The 17,628-nt window shown below is 46.7% G+C and overlaps 1 protein-coding gene across 2 annotated transcripts in view; it reads right to left on the bottom strand.

Annotated features, from left to right (window-relative positions):
• Positions 1 to 8,941, bottom strand: part of STAT5B (signal transducer and activator of transcription 5B) — a 68,601-nt gene extending 59,660 nt beyond the window's left edge. Inside the window, exon 1 of one of the 2 annotated variants that reach the window (XM_032320236.1) lies at positions 8,765 to 8,941. The gene's annotated coding sequence lies outside the window, so the exon portion shown is untranslated. The remainder of the gene's footprint in view (positions 1 to 8,764) is intronic. The other variant, XM_032320235.1, reaches the window with a different exon arrangement.
• Positions 8,942 to 17,628: the final 8,687 nt, after the last annotated feature.

Raw genomic sequence — 17,628 nt, forward strand, 5'->3', positions numbered from 1 at the left:
TTATGTCATATAAACAGAATTGTTAGGTCAAAACATATACACACTTTCAAGGCTTTCAATACATGTATCAAACTGTCCTTCAAAAGAAGCACCAGTTTAGGGGCACCTGATGTCTGCCTTCGGCTCAGGTCATGATCTCAGAGTCCTGGGATTGAGCCCCTCCTTGGGCTCCCTACTCAGTGGGGAGTCTGCTTCTGCCTCTCTCCAGCTCATGCTTGGTCCCTCTCTCTCAAATAAATAAAATCCTTTTTTTTTTAAAGCACCAATTTACATCTGACCAATTAATAGGAAGGTGCCAGTTTCCCCACATTCCTAAACAACATTATTTTTATTTTTTTTTCAATATTTTTAGTTTTGTAAATCTGTTAATTGGAAAAATTATGTCATTGTTTTTGTTTGTATTTCCTGATTTCTAGTGCAGCTGAACGTAATTTTGTATGATTGTTGGGCATTTGTAACTCTTCTGTTCATCCTCCCTTTGGGAGCCCCTTTTTTCCTTATTTTTGGTATATATATTTTTATATATTAATATTAACCCAAAATCTGGGACGCCTAGGTGGCTTAGTCCGTTGAATATCCAACTCTTGGTTTCAGCTCAGCGGTGATCTTGGGGTCATGGGATCAAGCCCTGAGATCAGCTCTTCTTGTCCCTCTCCCTAAGCTCTTCACCTTGCTTGAGCTCACCCTTTCTCTCTCAAAATAAATAAATAAATAAAATATTTATTAAAAGCAATAATAATAATATTAACCTATAATCTTTTGTTTTATATATGTGTGTGTGTGTTTATGTATATATATCTCAAGTATTTTTACTTGATGTTTAAACTAATTACAAAATAAACTTATCTTTAAAATACGCTTAGGATATGTTCGGGGTTTCCATATATCGTTACATAATTGCAAACATTAACAATAACACAAAGAGAAGGAATATGTGTACTGCATCTCTATGTATTAGGCCTTCCATACCTTTTGGAGTACGGTTCTCACTATAATTCTCCCTCGCTTTCTACCAGAAAGAGATCACAAATAGTAAAAACATAAGCCCACAGGGTGGACTGTTTCATTTTGTAAAGAGCTGTATATTTCTGTAGATCTCTAGTTTGTTATTCTTCTCAAAACTGAAAGATTACCAAAAATATTTTAGAAACACGAGGCAAAATGAAAACACAGAATTAACATTATTTCTGAGAATGGTTTATCCAGTTAAAATACAAAGGACTATCTTGTAGAATGCTGTATTATAAAGCTGAAAAACTCCATTTTTTAGTACTTTAACAGATTAAGGGCTCAACAGTTTCTATTTATAAATGCCACAATGGCATTTGTGAATGTAGCTTATTTAAAATGTTTTCTGCAGGTTGAATTAAGTCCCATTCTTTATGAAAACATAATGATCTGCCACAGGTTACAGGCTCTGAATTTTAGACAACACAAAATAATTTCTCACAAACTTTCTAATTTACTCTCACCTAAAAGCTGGAAAACCCCACTGTAGGCTTTTTAAAACTATCAGACATAGAAGAAAAAAAAAAGTTTTAATTGCAGGATCTCACTGACACAAACATAAGGAAATTCTGAGTGATAGATACTTCACATTAAGCTTTTTCCACTGACATTGTCACTTCTGTCAACATTCAAAGAAAATTCAACCCTGGTCAAAGGTGACAGTTTGACAATCCTGGAAGACAACATCCTCTGTTTATTTGAACAAGTTTATATGCTCTGCTCAGGGAATTGAAGTTTCTTTCCTCCCTAACTTGATCTCTCAAATTCAAATCACTACACTTCAGGGTAGTGAATTTTGTCTCCAAGATTTAACTTCACAATCTACCTCCAAGGAAAAATGCTGAGACCATCACGTATAAAAAGGAATAAATTTCTGAAATTAGTTTCTAATAGCCTTCGCATAGATCTAAACACACAATAATTGTTTCAGTTGCCTTAAAAAATAACCCCCAAATTAAAATCTTAAGTCCCCCTACCTCAGAAATCATAATTAGTAACTCTACAAAGCTTCAGCTAAACAAGAAAAGGGCTGTAAATCCCTTCGAAATAAAGTTGTAAATAAAATGAGCCAGATACTTGCATTTTCAGTGAACAAACACAAGTTATGTGCTAAACTGGTGCAAATGATCCTTTTGTTTGTAAAGAGCGGCCAAGGAGATATCTTAAAGCTTTTCTCCTATGATGTATTTGGTAATGGTAATGGCAAAACAACAAAGGGCAGTTTATTAGAATTAAGACCTTCCTTGTTTTAACATATTTCCACCAGGATTATATCCCTTAGTTGGAAAAATACTTATCATCCCATTCATAAACTAAAAATTTCTGATTACTTATACATTTTTCCATTTTTCCATTAAAAAATAAACAAGAGTCCACTTGGGAATACAAATTAAGAAATGTAAGCCTTAAAGAAACCAAATGTCTTATTGCAAAGTTGCCGTTGCCTGCTCTCTTTTGCAGCGCAGTGGTTAGGAACACAGCCTCCAGAATAAGCTTGGCCTAGGTCTGGATCCAGTTCTGCCATTATTACTAGCAATGTGACCTTGGACAAGTTACTTAACTTCTCTGTGGCCATTTCTTCATCTTTCACCTGAAAATAATACCTTCCCCTTTGAGGATCATGAGTTAAAATATGGCAAGAGCTTATAACAGCATCTGCCTAGCACACTGTAAGTAGACAGTGTTAGCTGTTATTTTTATTATCTTTCTACTTTTAGGCTTTGGACATAATTTGAAGTACTTTTTAACTAGTTTTCTGACCACTTTTTGGAAGATGGCATAATTCTTATACAGGTAACTAGTACATCTTCCCAGATGAGCTCACCGTAGGCAGAGCAATAGCCCAGAGAGATAAACAGTTGTTTTTAACACAAATAGTGGATGTGGCTGTTACTGGTAACTTTGGCTTGATTTCCCATACGCAAAAAAAAAAAAAAAAAATCCCCTACAGGGGAAAACAAGCAGTATTAGAAAATACTTGAGTTTGCCTATTATCATTACAGGGTAAAGCCAAATTCATTTACTAGCCTGATGGGCATTAAAAATATTAGTCATCAAATTAATCCCAACAAATAACAATAATTCATTGGTTCATTGATGTATTTCCCCTTGTCTTCCCCAACCTTTCTCTAACTAGTCAGAAAGGAAAGTTTTCATATTTTCTGAGAATCTCATTGCTGCTCTCAAACCATACTCTATATCTTAGTATAATTTTAAAAAATGAGTCAGCACAAGCACCTCAAAAAACTAGCAGTACCCTGAATGTGGAGATATTTCTCTCTTCATAATAAAAGTGTGGAAAACATTTTTTTTTTAAAGTGCCAAAAGCAATGGAATAATAAATGGAGAGTGAGTGTTAGAGTAGATTTTGCAAGCTAGGTTCCAAAACATAAATGTTCTTATCAATCTATATATGTATTTTTCATCTTTTTTTTTTTTAAAGATTTTATTTATTTATTTGACAGCCAGAGATGACAAGTAAGCAGACAGGCAGAGAGAGAGGAGGAAGCAGACTCCCCGCCGAGCAGAGAGCCCGATGTGGGGCTCAATCCCAGGACCCCAGGATCATGACCTGAGCCGAAGGGAGAGGCTTTAACCCACTGAGCCACCCAGGCGCCCCTATTTTTCATCTTAATAGTATTATAATACATAGGAAACAGGTGTAATTATTATGAATAAGTCCAAGAAAGAAAATATCCAGTATGTAACAAATATGCCTTCTCCTTTACCAAATATTGGGGAAGGGGAAATGGGAGGTCAAAATCTCTGTATTAAGCTCAACTACAAAGTGCATTATGCGTAACTGTGCAACATGCTAATGCAGTATTGCCTTTACTAAGGTGATCCAAAAGAAAATTTAGGAGAGATAAAGTATCCCTAAACTGCAAACATATTTGAATACCAATTTAATTCAGAGTGTATTTAGTCCTTTTTTTTTTTTTTTAAGACTATTTATTTGACAGGGGCGCCTGGGTGGCTCAGTGGGTTAAGCCGCTGCCTACAGCTCAGGTCATGATCTCAGGGTCCTGGGATCGAGTCCCGCATCGGGCTCTCTGCTCAGCAGGGAGCCTGCTTTCCTCTCTCTCTCTCTGCCTGCCTCTCTGTCTACTGTGATCTCTCTCTGTCAAATAAATAAATAAAATCTTTAAAAAAAAAAAAAAGACTATTTATTTGACAAAGAGAGATCACAAGTAGGCAGAGAGAGAGAGAAAGTGGGAAGCAGGATCCCTGCTGAGCAGAGAGCCCAACACAGAACTGGATCCCAGGACACTGAGATCATGACTTGAGTGGAAGGCAGAGGCTTAACCCACTGAGCCACCCAGGCGCCCAGGAGCGTATTTAGTCTTTATACTTCTTAGAATAAAGTTAGTTGAGGGCCAGGAAAAGGCCAGTTGCTTTAACCAGGAAAACAATATGATATGTACTCATTCCAAGGATATACTTCTCTTCAAGGGTCCACATAACTCATATTCCAATATTTATATTAAAGGCAACATACCAGGTAAAAATTATCCAGGAAGGTCAAAGAAGAGTTTTACAGCTGAGGGCGATTTATCCTAAGTTCTACTGCCATACCCTAAATGTGTCCAAATTCTTACTTAAATCCTTTAAGACATTCTGTATGACTTAAGTGAAATCAGAAAAACTGCTATAGTCACTACTTAATATATGGGGTTCTAGGTCATATAAGTCCAAGGCAACCCTTTAAAACTTTGACATTCAAGGCTCCATATAACACGTTTCAACTCTTTTTTTTTAATTTTTTAAAAAAATTTTCAAAGATTTTTTTTTTATTTATTTGACATAGAGACAGCAAGAGAGGGAACACAAGCAGGGGAAGTGGGAGAGGGAGAAGCAGGCTTCCTGCTGAGCAGGGAGCCCAATGTGAGGCTCAATCCCAGGACACTGGGATCATGGTCCCAGCAGAAGGCAGACGCTTAACGACTGAGCCACCCAGGTGCCCCTCAACTCTGTCTTAATGCTGTACATTATCTCGGTACCTGGAAAGAGACAGATAGCAACAGCCCCATTTTTCTGTTAAATACACCTTTGTTGTTGTTTTAAGAGTCTGTCTGAGGCTGCTATACCTTCAAGAGAGTTGGGAAAAGATTCAGGAATGCCTTGCCTTCCCAACTGAGGATTCAGCCTGAGCTCACTAAGGCTGTCATGAAGCAGTAAAACGGACAAAGATAAACCACATGGCATCTGATACTTGTCTTTACATGTTTAAAATAAAAATGTGACACTACAAGAAAGTTAACATATGGACCTAATTTTGAAAATACAAACAGGAAGCACCCCCACCCCAATATTACCATTAAAAAAAAAAAGGAAACCAAACCTCAAAGATACCTTCCAAGGAAGTCATGGGTGTGACCAAAACTAACAAAAGTAATAAACGTCATCTAAAACCCTGAAACCACCAAAAGTGAGGGTCTCATTCAACCAATTAAAAATCTAACACCTGTAAATTACTCCTCTCTTTGATTAGTAAAAATAGCATAGGTTTATATTTGTAAAATCTCCTCCAAACTGGCTTAAGTTTTTCAGTAACAAAGGATCATCATTAACAAGAAAAGATCCAATGTCAATATTCTACTTAAAATAAGGACACAATAATTAAAAATGAATACAATTTTCAAAAAAAGTTTTATCATTGTGATGTTCATGATTTAAATGTACAAAAAACAGTCTGATCAATGGAAACTAGATTGTTAAATGTGACTTTCTTATTCCCAGAAATAAGCATAAGACTGTTGTATTTCCAACATTGCAGGGGAAAAAAATACTTCCGATTTTAGAACACTTCTATTAACAAAGCTAAGATTTAAAGAAAAATTTTTTCCCTTTAACCACTATACAAAATTGGGGACACTGATACATTAGAGCTAACTTTCAACATTATTTTTATTCAGTTCCAGAGCCAAAGTATTCTGACACTTTATTATGCAGTAAAGAGATATTATTCTCCTGAAGAGCTCAGTAACCTGGGATTGTCAGATAAATTTTTAGAAGAATAAGTTTCAAATACTCAAGACAAATTAATTTTTTTTCTCCCTTTTGTAGGAATAATATGGTAATCTATATTCTAAAAGAAGGGGAAAAAATATCTCACTGGTAGTTAGAACATCCAGAAATCTGTGAACACTTCTGAGATATATACATGTTTACAGGGCACTAGAATAGTTAAGTCTCCTTAGATTCTACCTTCAACCTGCAATCTAATTTTCCATGTGTTATTTACCTGTTTATAACATCTTCCCTTTGTAAGACTACCTCTATCACCTACCTACACAAAAACAAGCCAAATGAACCACCACAAGCACATTCATAAATATAAACCTAACTTAAATGACAAATAATTTGAATACTAAGTTACCACTATAACTTCAGAAACTTGACATAAGTACCAAAAGAGCAATAAGTGGCACCCTTTACTAGTCTTGATGTGGTTTCTAAATATGTAAATAACACTTAAAAAAAAATCACTTGAGAGCCAGAAAATGAAGATGAAATGAGAAGTTGGGGCACAATAGGAAGTACTGACCAAAATATTTATGTTGTAACACTCTAAACAATGATAGCAATCCCCCCCCATCATATTTATCACTAAGTACCCATGGAAGAAATATATCCACCTTCAATTTCTTAACACAATCCATATTAATATCCTGTTTCCAAACACATGAATGCTGAAAAGGCCAGGACAAGGGAGAAGGCAGGAGAATTTATGGAGTTAGGTATACAGCAAAGATTTTATGTAGTTCAGCTCCAAGTTATGCAATAACCAAACTGCTGGTGATAGAAATCAACTTTTTTTTTTCCTGAGGTTTTGTTTTTTTGAAAAAAGATCTCTTCATTCCTTCCCTGTCTCTCAACCAGGTGCCTGAAATTTTCATCCTCCAGAAGACTATGGAAAACAAGTAATCTACTAGATGACACTTACCTGACCAAAGGTGTGGTGTTGTTTTAATTAAACATGACAGACATCACAACTGGTCACATGGTAAATTTTTCTTAAAATCGGCAGTCCCTTCTCCCATTTACACTATTGATTCTAACAAATGTAATCTTCCTTGAGGTGGAAATTGGTACCAAAACAAACAAAAAACCCAAAGCCTTGATAGAAAGTCAATCAATAGGATTCCGCCATTTGAAATTATCAGAACCAATCCGACGTTCATGGTGTTACAAAATAAACTCAGAAAAACATGAAAGGTACACGAAATAAAATACTTCCTCTTCTACTAGCCCAAACAACAAATATCATATAAACAAATAACTGAACAATGCTGAACAAAATGGCAAAGTTGTATTATCTTCACTGAACAATAACAAAATTATTTGAGATAATATATACGCAACAGCTGAAAGCTTATTATGGCCCAGGCGGCTATCCAACCACTTTGGAAACCTAAGATACCAGGGGAAGATAAACACCATTTGAAGACTGAGAAAAGGACATAAACCTCAGTTTAATAATTTGGTGACACGCTAGCCCTTCAAGGGGCATTCCCCGAGGACATTCAGAGACAATTAATGGAACTGTATTTAGGCAAAGATCTACTGTTCGACAGTGCTTTGGGCAGAGCACTGACCTAAGAGTCCTCAGATGGACACTTCAGTCCCACAACGACTGAACAGCTGTGTGAACTGAGCAGGCCACTTACTCCATCTACCTGGGGCCTCAGTTTCCTCATTTGTACAATAAGAGAATGTAGCATAATCCCGGGGTCCTCTCCAGCTCCAACATTCTATGACCCACTTTTAGTACTGTTTATCTGAATCAAAGGTCTGACAGGGTCATGGGGGACAGGAAGAAAAAGAAGTGGGAAGGATCGCTATCTCCTTTTGCCTTTCACATTCTTGCGGTTTTCATTGCTCCCATCTTCCTAAAAGCTGGCGCTTGTTTTTCTTCTTTGCCTTTTCCATCACTGCTAGCTACAAGTGTTTGCAGACGCCTCTTGCTCCATACAAGTTCTTTCCTCTTTGAAGAGCCTAACCATCTTGCCAGATTCCTTTAGCCCCAGACCGGCTTTTGTGACACCAGGACTCGCCTTCCGACTCTCCGTTATCTACCCTCGACCCCAGGGGCACTTTTTTACTCTTTATCCCCGGCTAGAAAAAAAAAAAAAAAAAAAAAAGCAATTTGCATCCCACCGCCACACGCACTAGCCGGGGCCTGGCAGGTCCTGATGTGGGATCTCGCACCCCAAAGCCGTATCGAAGCGTTCGTATTTGTTGTCTTGACTCCATATAAGGCACTGTTCCTTGAGGCTTGCCTACACCCCCCACCCCACCGGGCACCCCCGGGCTCATCCCACCAAGGGAGTCGCAGATCCCTCATTTGAAAAAGGAGGAAAAGCAAACAGACGCCAGGCGCTACTCGGCACTGCAACCCGGAGGTGTGAGGTGGCCGAAAGCAGCCCCCCTCCGCTGGCAGGGGTCGGCGCCGGGGCCCCTCACACGCCCACCCAGACACACGCGCCAACACAGTCCCTACACTCGACCTCCTCCGCCCGCCACGGCCTCAGCACGACGCCCCTCGCTCACCCCCAGCGCCCTCGCCCCGGGCGCTCCCGGCACCCCCGGCCCCCAGCGCGCAGCTACCGCGGCCGCCTCCCGGCCCGGGGAGCGATGGCGGCGGCGCGGCCCTGCCGGGCGTCTGGGCGGCCGGGGCGCGGGGCCCCGCCCGGGCGGGCTCCCCGGCCTCGCTCCCCGGCCCCGAGGCCAGGGCTCGTCCCGCAGCTCCTACCTCGCTCGGCCCCTGAGGCGCCAGCCGCCGCCGCCGCCGCCGCCGCCCGCCCGCTCGCTCCCTCCCTCGGCCGGGCCGCCGCGCGTAGTAGCCTGCGCAGGGTCCCCGCCCGGGGTGACGGCTCCGGCCGCCGAGTCTCCTCACGCCGGGGCCCGCGGGGGCGCGCGCGCCGCTCGCGCACCGAGACCTGAGCGCGCCCCGCGCCGGCGCGCGCCGCTTCCTGGTTCCGCCCGGCGCGCGCTCGTGAGCCCCGCAGTCCTTCGCACCCGGTCCGCGGCCGCCCTGAAGGGACCCGGAATCCCGCCGCACGCACGGGGGAAGGGGAGGGGCAGGCGCCGCGCGCAGGCCCTTGTCGCCGGGGCGAGTGGCGTCCCCTCTCGGCTCCCGAGCCGGGTCCCACGGGGCCACGAGCACATGCTGCTTTGTTTGGGTCGGCTCGACCACCAAGAGCAGGGCTCGCGCCAGGCTGTTCTGGTGGCGTTGATTGGCCGCCCTCCGTGGCCCGCCATCCGCCCCCTACCCACCCCCAGCTGAGGCCCGCGTACCGGGTCCTGTCCCTCCCAGGCCCAGGTCAGAAGTCCACAGCTGCCCCATCAATAATTATCCCGGGTTTGCTCCCTGGAGGGCGTTTCAGCCAGGACTGCTGCTTACCCCCCACCCCCGGGCGGAAAGCCTGAATGGACACAGCAAGAGTTTACATTCGCCCAGGCCAACGGAGACGTCCACAGTTCTAGAGTGGGGGGTGGGGAGGTGGGGAGTTTAAGGGGGAAAGCGGTGTCTGACACCATTTCCCTCCCTAGGGACTCTTGCTTGCTCCCACCAGTTAGAGCCACGGGGAGGAACTGACTGCTCTATTGAGAGGCAAGAATAAACACGATCACCTTTATAAGATCCAGGGGAAAGGGGTCTCTGAAAGCCTTTTCCATGTAATGGGGAGGGGGTGTGGTGTCTGAGAAGGCAGTCTGAGTCACCCACTCTCCTGTGGCTACATCTCTGGAGCTGGCCAGCCGTTTCCCTAGCAACCCTCCAAGGGCCAGCTCCAAAGCAAGGCATGTCAGATCTCCAGAAACCTAGCTGCAGGGACAGAAGGAGAAGGACCCCCCTCCTTCCCCCCACACACAGAGCTTCCCTGCCTACAGTCTGAAAATCTTCATGTCAAGAGATGACCAAGATCTGCAAGGCCCCAAGTTCTCCCATAATCCTCCTATGGCAGCTCTCTTCCCAGCAGCCTTTCCTTCACCTCCAGAATAACACCAAGAACAAAGATCTTTGTGCCTGTAGCTGATCTCAACAGAGTTCTTCTCCCCCACCCAGGCAACTGCTTCTATCCCACACTTTGGGCCAACACCTGGCAAGGTGCTTTGCCCAGAATAGGTGCAGGGCACTTGGAGGCAAGAGCAGGAGGACAGGCTAGAGCAGGAAGCTGGACGGAAGCAGCAGGTCTGAGCTGTCTGGCACCTGACAATCACTGTGCAAGATGTTTTGGCACCCAAGCACACCACATTTCTCCTTCTTGTAAGTTTTCCTATCTGCACACGTGCTGTTCCTTCTACCTGGATTGTCATCCTGCCCTCCGGGTAGCTGCCCTTGGTCCAGGAGGTGAGAACCTCTTTCTTCCTGTTTACATGAGGCTCATGGCTCTATTATGGCACCTCTTATGTTGAAGGGCAATTTCTTGTTTACATGTGTCTCTACCCCTGATAGCACATAATACCCCATTTACCTTTAAATCCACCCCCATGCCCAGCCCAGAGCAGACACCAGATAAATGTTTGAGGAGCAAACCCTACACTCTAGAATAGAAATGGAAACCAGGGGGACTGTGTAGTAATCAGGGGCAAAGAATCTAAAACTAGACTTGCTGTCAGCTCCCTGAGATGCGAGACCTTCAGTTTTTGGCCTCCATTTCCTCACTGTAATGTGGCAATACTCAAAGGACATACCTTGCAGCACTGTTGTCAGAATTAAGTGAGGTAATCCATGTAATCCATGTATACAGGTATAGGGCTTCGAAATACTTAAGCGCTATTGAGTTGTTAACAAACAGCAAAGGTTTGCACCCCTCTTGCTAGGACTGGTCAGGTCTAGAATTCCATCCAACCTCCTTGACTGCTAATGACCGATGGCCACAGGGGGCTAGTTGGAATGCTCTGGAGGGTGGAGCAGGTACACCTCTTTGTTCTTGTGTCTCACAGCACATCTTGGACTGACCACTGAGCACCAAGCTAGATCTGGCTGGCTGTGTGCACAGACATGAAGGACGGAATGATCTGGGTGACTACCTCAGCAAAACAAGAATGTTGTCAACCTGAGACAGGAAGGAAGGTCTAACACCTACCTTTCCCTACTTGCCAGTTCAGATGAGCTGAGACCCTCTTCTGTTGGGCCTCAGCTACACGGTTCCCTAGGTGGAGGGAACACTAGACTGGGCGATAATGAAGAAAGAATCCTAGAAAGAAAGATACTGAACAGGAAGCTGGGATACAGAAAGCCCTACAGAGAGCCCACAGAGAAAGTTCCCAGAGCCATACCTACAGATGCAGTGACACTGACTGGAAAGAGAGTTGGTCATCTCCTAGCTGACCGTGTCCTGACCCAGAAGAGAAAGAGGCTTGAGGACAGCCCGGAAGTCTGGTGGGCAGCCCTTGTCCATACATCTAACCTACTCTTACCTAGGGACTGACTCTAGCCTCCTTCCCTTGCTCTCAAGAACAAGCTTATGGCTACCATGGAGAAGAGACAAGAGCTCCCTACTTCACACCTCCCTCAGCCTTGCCCAGCCACAGGGAGAATGTGAGGCCATTTTCTGGAAACATCATTGACACCACAACCATAATCCCCTCTAGTCAGAGACCCATCCTCACGTAGCTTCCCTCTCCAGAATGCTCTGAGCCCTGGGAATCAGCCTGTCCCTGGGTAACCACCAGCCACACAGAAGCCAAGGAAGAACACTTGTGGGAACTTCTCTTATTTCCTAGTGGAATGACTCCTCCTTATTAAGTCAATACAGGCAGTGGGCACTCAACAGATGGAAAGGCAGATCTCCAGATTTCCGGGACCTTAGGATGGAGATTTGTCTTGGGAGAGGCTCTGTTGATGCTAGGGCTTACCTCTGCCAGAGCGTGGGTGGTGAAAAAAGCCGAGTTTTTCAGTTCAATCTGGAGGGTGGAACAGGTACAAATCCCAGTTCTGCCAACTTACCAGATGTGGAAACTTAGTTAAAGTACTTCACTTAGTCTAAAGACCTCAGTTTCCCTCAGGTGTGAGTCATGGGAAGTAAAATATACTATCTTTTGTAAATACATAGAATCTTTCTGGGATGCACCCAAGACCCAAGTAACTGTGGTTGCTCCTGCAGAGGGACTCTGGGGGGACAGGAAAGGTGAAAGACTGACTCTTTCCCATTTTGAATCTTCTGAGTTTTATAGCAGGTGCTAGACTACCTATTAGAACATTTGGAAGGGGCGTGTGGCTGGTTCAGTCACAAGAGTATGTGACCCCTTGATCTTGGGGTCACAAGTTCAAGCCCCATGTGGGGTATAGAGATTACTTAAACAGATAAAACTTTAAAAATAAAGAAGTAAAACATACAGAAAATAAACTTTAAAAAAGAAAAAAGAGAAAGTGGAGAGACCCTGTTTGTGAAAGTAGCTAACCGTCATGCCTGGCTTGCAGAAGGTACTAGATAAATGCCCATTTACTCTTTCTTTCCCTCAGCCCAACCCAGTCAGCTCTCTGGGCCAGGAGTGGGTAGCGTGGGGGGCGAGGCGGAGGCAGGGAGATGGGATGTGAGTGATGGATGTGCAGGTTCTTCAGGACTCGCTTGGGAATTCTCACACACTCTCTGTCTTGCTCACATGCACCTCACTTACTTGGGCTCCCTTCCAGGCAGAACTAAAGGGGTGGCTCTCTGGAAAGCCAAAGGGGGCCCCAACCGCAGCTTCGCCTCCAGGGACAGTGTCACAGTGCCCTCTCCACCCAGAGCCCTAGGGCGGTGCTGGTGCTGCCGCATTATCCAGAGAGGACAGGACTGACCCAGAGGAGGGAGCAGAGTGTCGCTCTAGGCAGTGTCTTTCAGGCTTGGTGAGTGGGATTAAGAATTCAAAAGTTAACTCAGCAGCAGGCAAAGTTGAGGCTGCTGCTGTTGTCCTAAGCAGGAAAGCTGGTCAGTAGGACTAGAGAAGGCAGGGGCCAGAGTAGCAAAGGAGACAGCCTTCTGGGTGCTGTGGGTCAGGATATGTGAAAGGGAAACAGGGGTCTTGTACTAGTGCGAGGGAACCCCTGAAGTGTGGGAGCATGGGGAAGCCCTGTCCTGTTTAAGGACCTTCATTAAGCCTTTATATCAACCAGGCAGTGGAACACAGCCTTTCAGCAGCTAGTGAAGAGTCACAGGAGTGGCCTGCAGTTAGGATCGAGGGCTATAGGACAGCACTGGAGGAAATGTCCAGCTCTACTGGCCAAGGTCCCTGAACACCTATTATGTACTAGTTGCTGGGATTGAATCTTCACAGCAATCCTAGGAGTCGGGTCTTGCTGTACCCCTTTTTTTACACAGGTGGTGGTTCAGCCCAGAGAGGCAGACTCACCTGCCCAAAGCCACACAGCAGATCCAAGCTTTGCACCAGGTCCTGAGGACTCCAAAGCCTTTGTGTTTTTCTCTACACTACCCTGACCCCATGATAGATGGGGCCCAGTCTTCATTTTGGCTTTACATCCCCCACTTGTTCTGGGTACTGTGGAGCCAATTTCGGAGGCTGGGAGCAGGGGAGTGGGCAGTGAAGGTGTGGGTAGGTTTGTGACATATTGAACCAAGGAACAATGAGAAACGGAGACAGGAGAAAGGAACCCCCTCTAGTCATAACAAAGGAAAGTGGCAGAGTGGTTGGGGGGGGCAGGCAAAGAGATGCGCAGTCCTCTCCAGAGGCAGGTACTGGGCTCTGGGTACTGAGGTCAGGTACTGCGCTGGCTCAGGCACAAAAAGATTTCTTGGTGTGGAAGAAGGAGAAATGAGTGAGTAGAGGGGCCTGGTAGTCCTCGTGGAAGAGGATGAGAGCCAGACTTGACCCAGGGCTGCTTACGACAGCTGGCAGTCCCCCTCGAGGCCCAGCTCTGTGCCACCTCTCCCCACGCCAGCCCTAGTCTCCAGGGCCTCCCCCTGCTGTGAGAAGGAAGAGCAAAGGATGGGGTCCTCCCCATTCTCCTGACTGGGGAGGAAATGTGTGCTCAGCAGACATTGCAAACCCCTTCTCCTTGTCCCATAGGTGGCTCTCCCAAGGCAGGTGGCTAGGGCAGCCAGACCAAGGAAGGCAGGCTTTCCCTCCCACCCACCCAGTCAGGCCTGAGCCCCTCCCGCCCCTATTCCCAGAAACCGGGGAGAGTCACTGTGCCTCAGGCAGGATGGCTTGCCTTGTGTTCTCTTGGTAACTTCACTGTAAACTGACTTCCCTGAAGAGTGGTAGAGGACAAGGGACAGAGGCAGGAAGGGCATCAGGCTTCATCCAGGATCCAGAAGCTCCTTCCCCTCCCTCCAATTCACACAGAATTACTCACTGCACACAAACCCCTTCCCTAGGTCCTGTTCTGTCCTCAGGGACAAGAATGGATGCAGCCTATCCACAGGGAGGAACCAGGATAGGGAGACAGGGGAGAGGCAGGGACAGTGGCCTTGGGGTGCAGTATATGCTGAGTATGGCCAACAGCTCCCCTTCTAAGAGCTTTGGGGGTGGGGGCTGAAGCTGGAGAGGAGATAGAAAATCCCAGCAGAGGCAAGGTGGGGGAGAGCAGGGCAGTTAAGCCCAAGGGCTTCAGGTCTCCCTCTGTGGGCACAGAGATACTTCCTGGAATGCCTCCAGCTTTCTCTGGAAAGCTCTACACCCTACCCTGCCTCCCCTCTGCCCTCTGGCTCCTACACCCCAGGAACTCTCCTTGAAGAAGGTACTTAGAACAGAGGAAACAAAGACATCTCTGTACCCCCTCCCTCCACCCCCCGGGGACAGTTAGGTCAAGGTGACCTCAATCTGTTCTCCCCAAGGAAGGGGCATGAGCACAGCATTCTGGGCTAACCTGGTTGGCAAGGGCAGGCCAGAAATGGGACTCGAGATGATTCTTCCCTTCCTCCATCAGTTCAAACCCACCTTCATTTAATGCACAGGTCAAAGGAACCAGGCCACGGACTGGTGTTCAGATGGAGGTCCTTCAGCACCGTTACTGGCTAGCCCAGCCAGAGGAGACGTCTTCCTTCTGTGAGTGCGTGCTGGGGATGGGGGATGTCGGGAAGGCTATACTGAGACCTGCACGCGGGGCTGGGCCCCTTGGATCGTCGTGCCAGGTGGGCACTTACTGGCCAGCTGGTTGTGGACAGCTCTCCTTTCCCTGCTAATCAAATGTGCCTCTGCCTGCCTTCAAGGTTGTTGCAAGGATCAGTTGAGTTAAAGGGTACAGCGATGTTCATGTACCAATGGGCCTTGATTCAGTTCAGGCTATGTCTTTAGTATGCTAACTACAAACTAGGCTGGGGATTATTAGTATTCCTAGTAATATTTTATGGTCTGTCTTCTTTGGGGGAATGCATTCCCATATGATTTTTATAATCCTTCCTCACTCCCCATGTAATGTTGTATCTTGGAATTGGGAATTGAGGAGCAATTAGCAGAGGTCAGCCTGGGACCCCAGCTCAGTCCAGACCCGAGGCAGTTTCTGACCTTCCTGAACTCCATCCCATAGACCTCAGTTTTCTCCTCTATAGTCTGGGCCCCTAAAATCACTAGGGTGCTTTGTGGTGGGAAATAGCAGAGACCAAAGCAGGGGACTGAAAGCAAAAAGAAACCCCAAATTTTATATTTTCTGGGGAGTTGCGTTATCCAGAGCCACGACCACAGTCACCTCTGCCCCCAACCCAGCTTTGACACCCTTCCCTTCTCCACTCCCTTGGGTGGCCTTTGCCCATCCTGGGAAAGCTCCAAAGCTCCTCCTTCTCCCCATTGCATCGCAAAGGGAGGACAGAGGCACAGGGAAATGGGAGAAACCCAGACAGAATCAGAGAATCAGACAGAGACCAGAGACCTAGAGAGAAAGAATCAAAAGGAGGAGGAAATAAAAAAGCAAGAGGAGGCAGCAGGCAATGAAGAACACTGGGATTTAGGGCCTCACACACAGAGGCCACATTGGGGAGAGAGCCAGAGTTAGCCCAGGGAGCAGCTGCAGCCACTGAACACAAGGTGGGGGGCACAGCACGTGACTCCCCGACGCTATGAGGGCACATCCATTTGGGCCAACCCCTCCAGTGTGGTTCACTGGCACCTTAGTCCTAGTTTCTTTTAGGACCCAGGGCTATCCACCTTCTAGCCAAGCCCAGCCCAATCTAGCTAGATGTTTGGTGGGTACAGCTGCCAGCTGGAGCAGCAGGTCCCTACAGGCCCTGGGGAGCAGGCTGGAGAGGTGGCTGCCTGAAAGCAGACAGGCAAGGCTCCCACTCCAGACTTGCCACCCTCATGTCACCTTCTCCAGATGCCCAAAAGTGGGTGCATGGCAAGTGTGGCCCCCTGCCTTCCAGATGGGGCTCGGAGGACTTGGAATCCAAGGACTCTCCTTTCAACCACTGCCTTACCCTTCTGCTGGAAGCAAGAGGCTGGAGAGCACAAACCCTCCGTCTTCCCATGGGTTTACATCTGCCATTGCCAGGTGGTGTGACCCTGGCCAAGTCATTTCTTCTCTCCAGTCTCTGTTGCCCATTTTGTAAAATCATCCTTACAGGTCCTTCCAGCTCTGACACTTGACTCTCATTCCAGGTGACCTAGCTCTGTGTTTCTGGCCCTCCTCTGCCAAATGAATTGCCGGGAGTGAGGAAAGAAGCGAGGGAGAGGCCATGTGCTTCCCCCTCTATGAGACTAAGAGAATGCAGCCGTGTGCGAGACCCAGAGAACCCAGCTTCTGGGGCTGGAAACTTGGCTTTTTCTCTGAAGGAAAAAGAACGAAAGTGGGGAAGGTACTGAGGGGCAAGAAGGTGGGGGAGGAACGGGAGGGGGGAGGGGATGCAGAGAAAAGGGTAGATCCAAGAAGGCATAGGGAGGGAGGGAGGTAGATGAGAACGATTCCCTCCAGGACACATGGTCCTAGCCCAGCAAGGCCCTCCCTTGGTGCTGCCAATTCCAGCTGCCAGGCAGAGGGGAGGCCCAGAGGAGAGGGAAGCTGAGCAAAGGGGATGGAAGGCTTCCAGCCCAGCCTTGCCCAATTCAGCAGGCCCTGTAGGGGGCTTTCAGGGAGGGGGTTGTGACCCAGGCAAGGCTCAAGGAGGGCGTGCCCAGCTCTGGCAAGGCCTTCCAGGCAGCTGTGAATGTGTAAGGTTTTAAGACAGCCTTTCTGAAGGTAGGACCAGCCTCAGATGGGACTGGACCCGGTGAGCAGTGGGTGGGCAGGATCATTTAGGGATCATAGTCTGCAGACCAGGCCATAGATGCCCCCTGTGTGACCCTGGGCAAGCTCCTTCCCCTCTCTGGACTTCCATTTCTTTTTTTTTTTTTTTTTTTTTTTAAAGATTTTATTTATTTATTTGACAGAGAGAGATCACAAGTAGGCAGAGAGGCAGGCAGAGAGAGAGAGGAGGAAACAGGCTCCCCGCTGAGCAGAGAGCCCGATACGGGACTCGATCCCAGGACCCTGAGATCATGACCTGAGCCGAAGGCAGCGGCCTAACCCACTGAGCCACCCAGGCGCCCTGGACTTCCATTTCTTATCTGCAAAATTTTGGGGAGGGATTTGAAACTTCAGACTGCCAAGGTTCTTTCCTGTTTCCACTGCAGGGGCGAGTGCAGGGTGGTGGGAGTGATGGCAGGTGGAGCCCTGGTGGTGAGCTGCCTTCTCTGGAA

This window comes from Mustela erminea, chromosome 18 (genome assembly GCF_009829155.1).
Source record: "Mustela erminea isolate mMusErm1 chromosome 18, mMusErm1.Pri, whole genome shotgun sequence".
Classification (NCBI taxonomy): domain Eukaryota; kingdom Metazoa; phylum Chordata; class Mammalia; order Carnivora; family Mustelidae; genus Mustela; species Mustela erminea.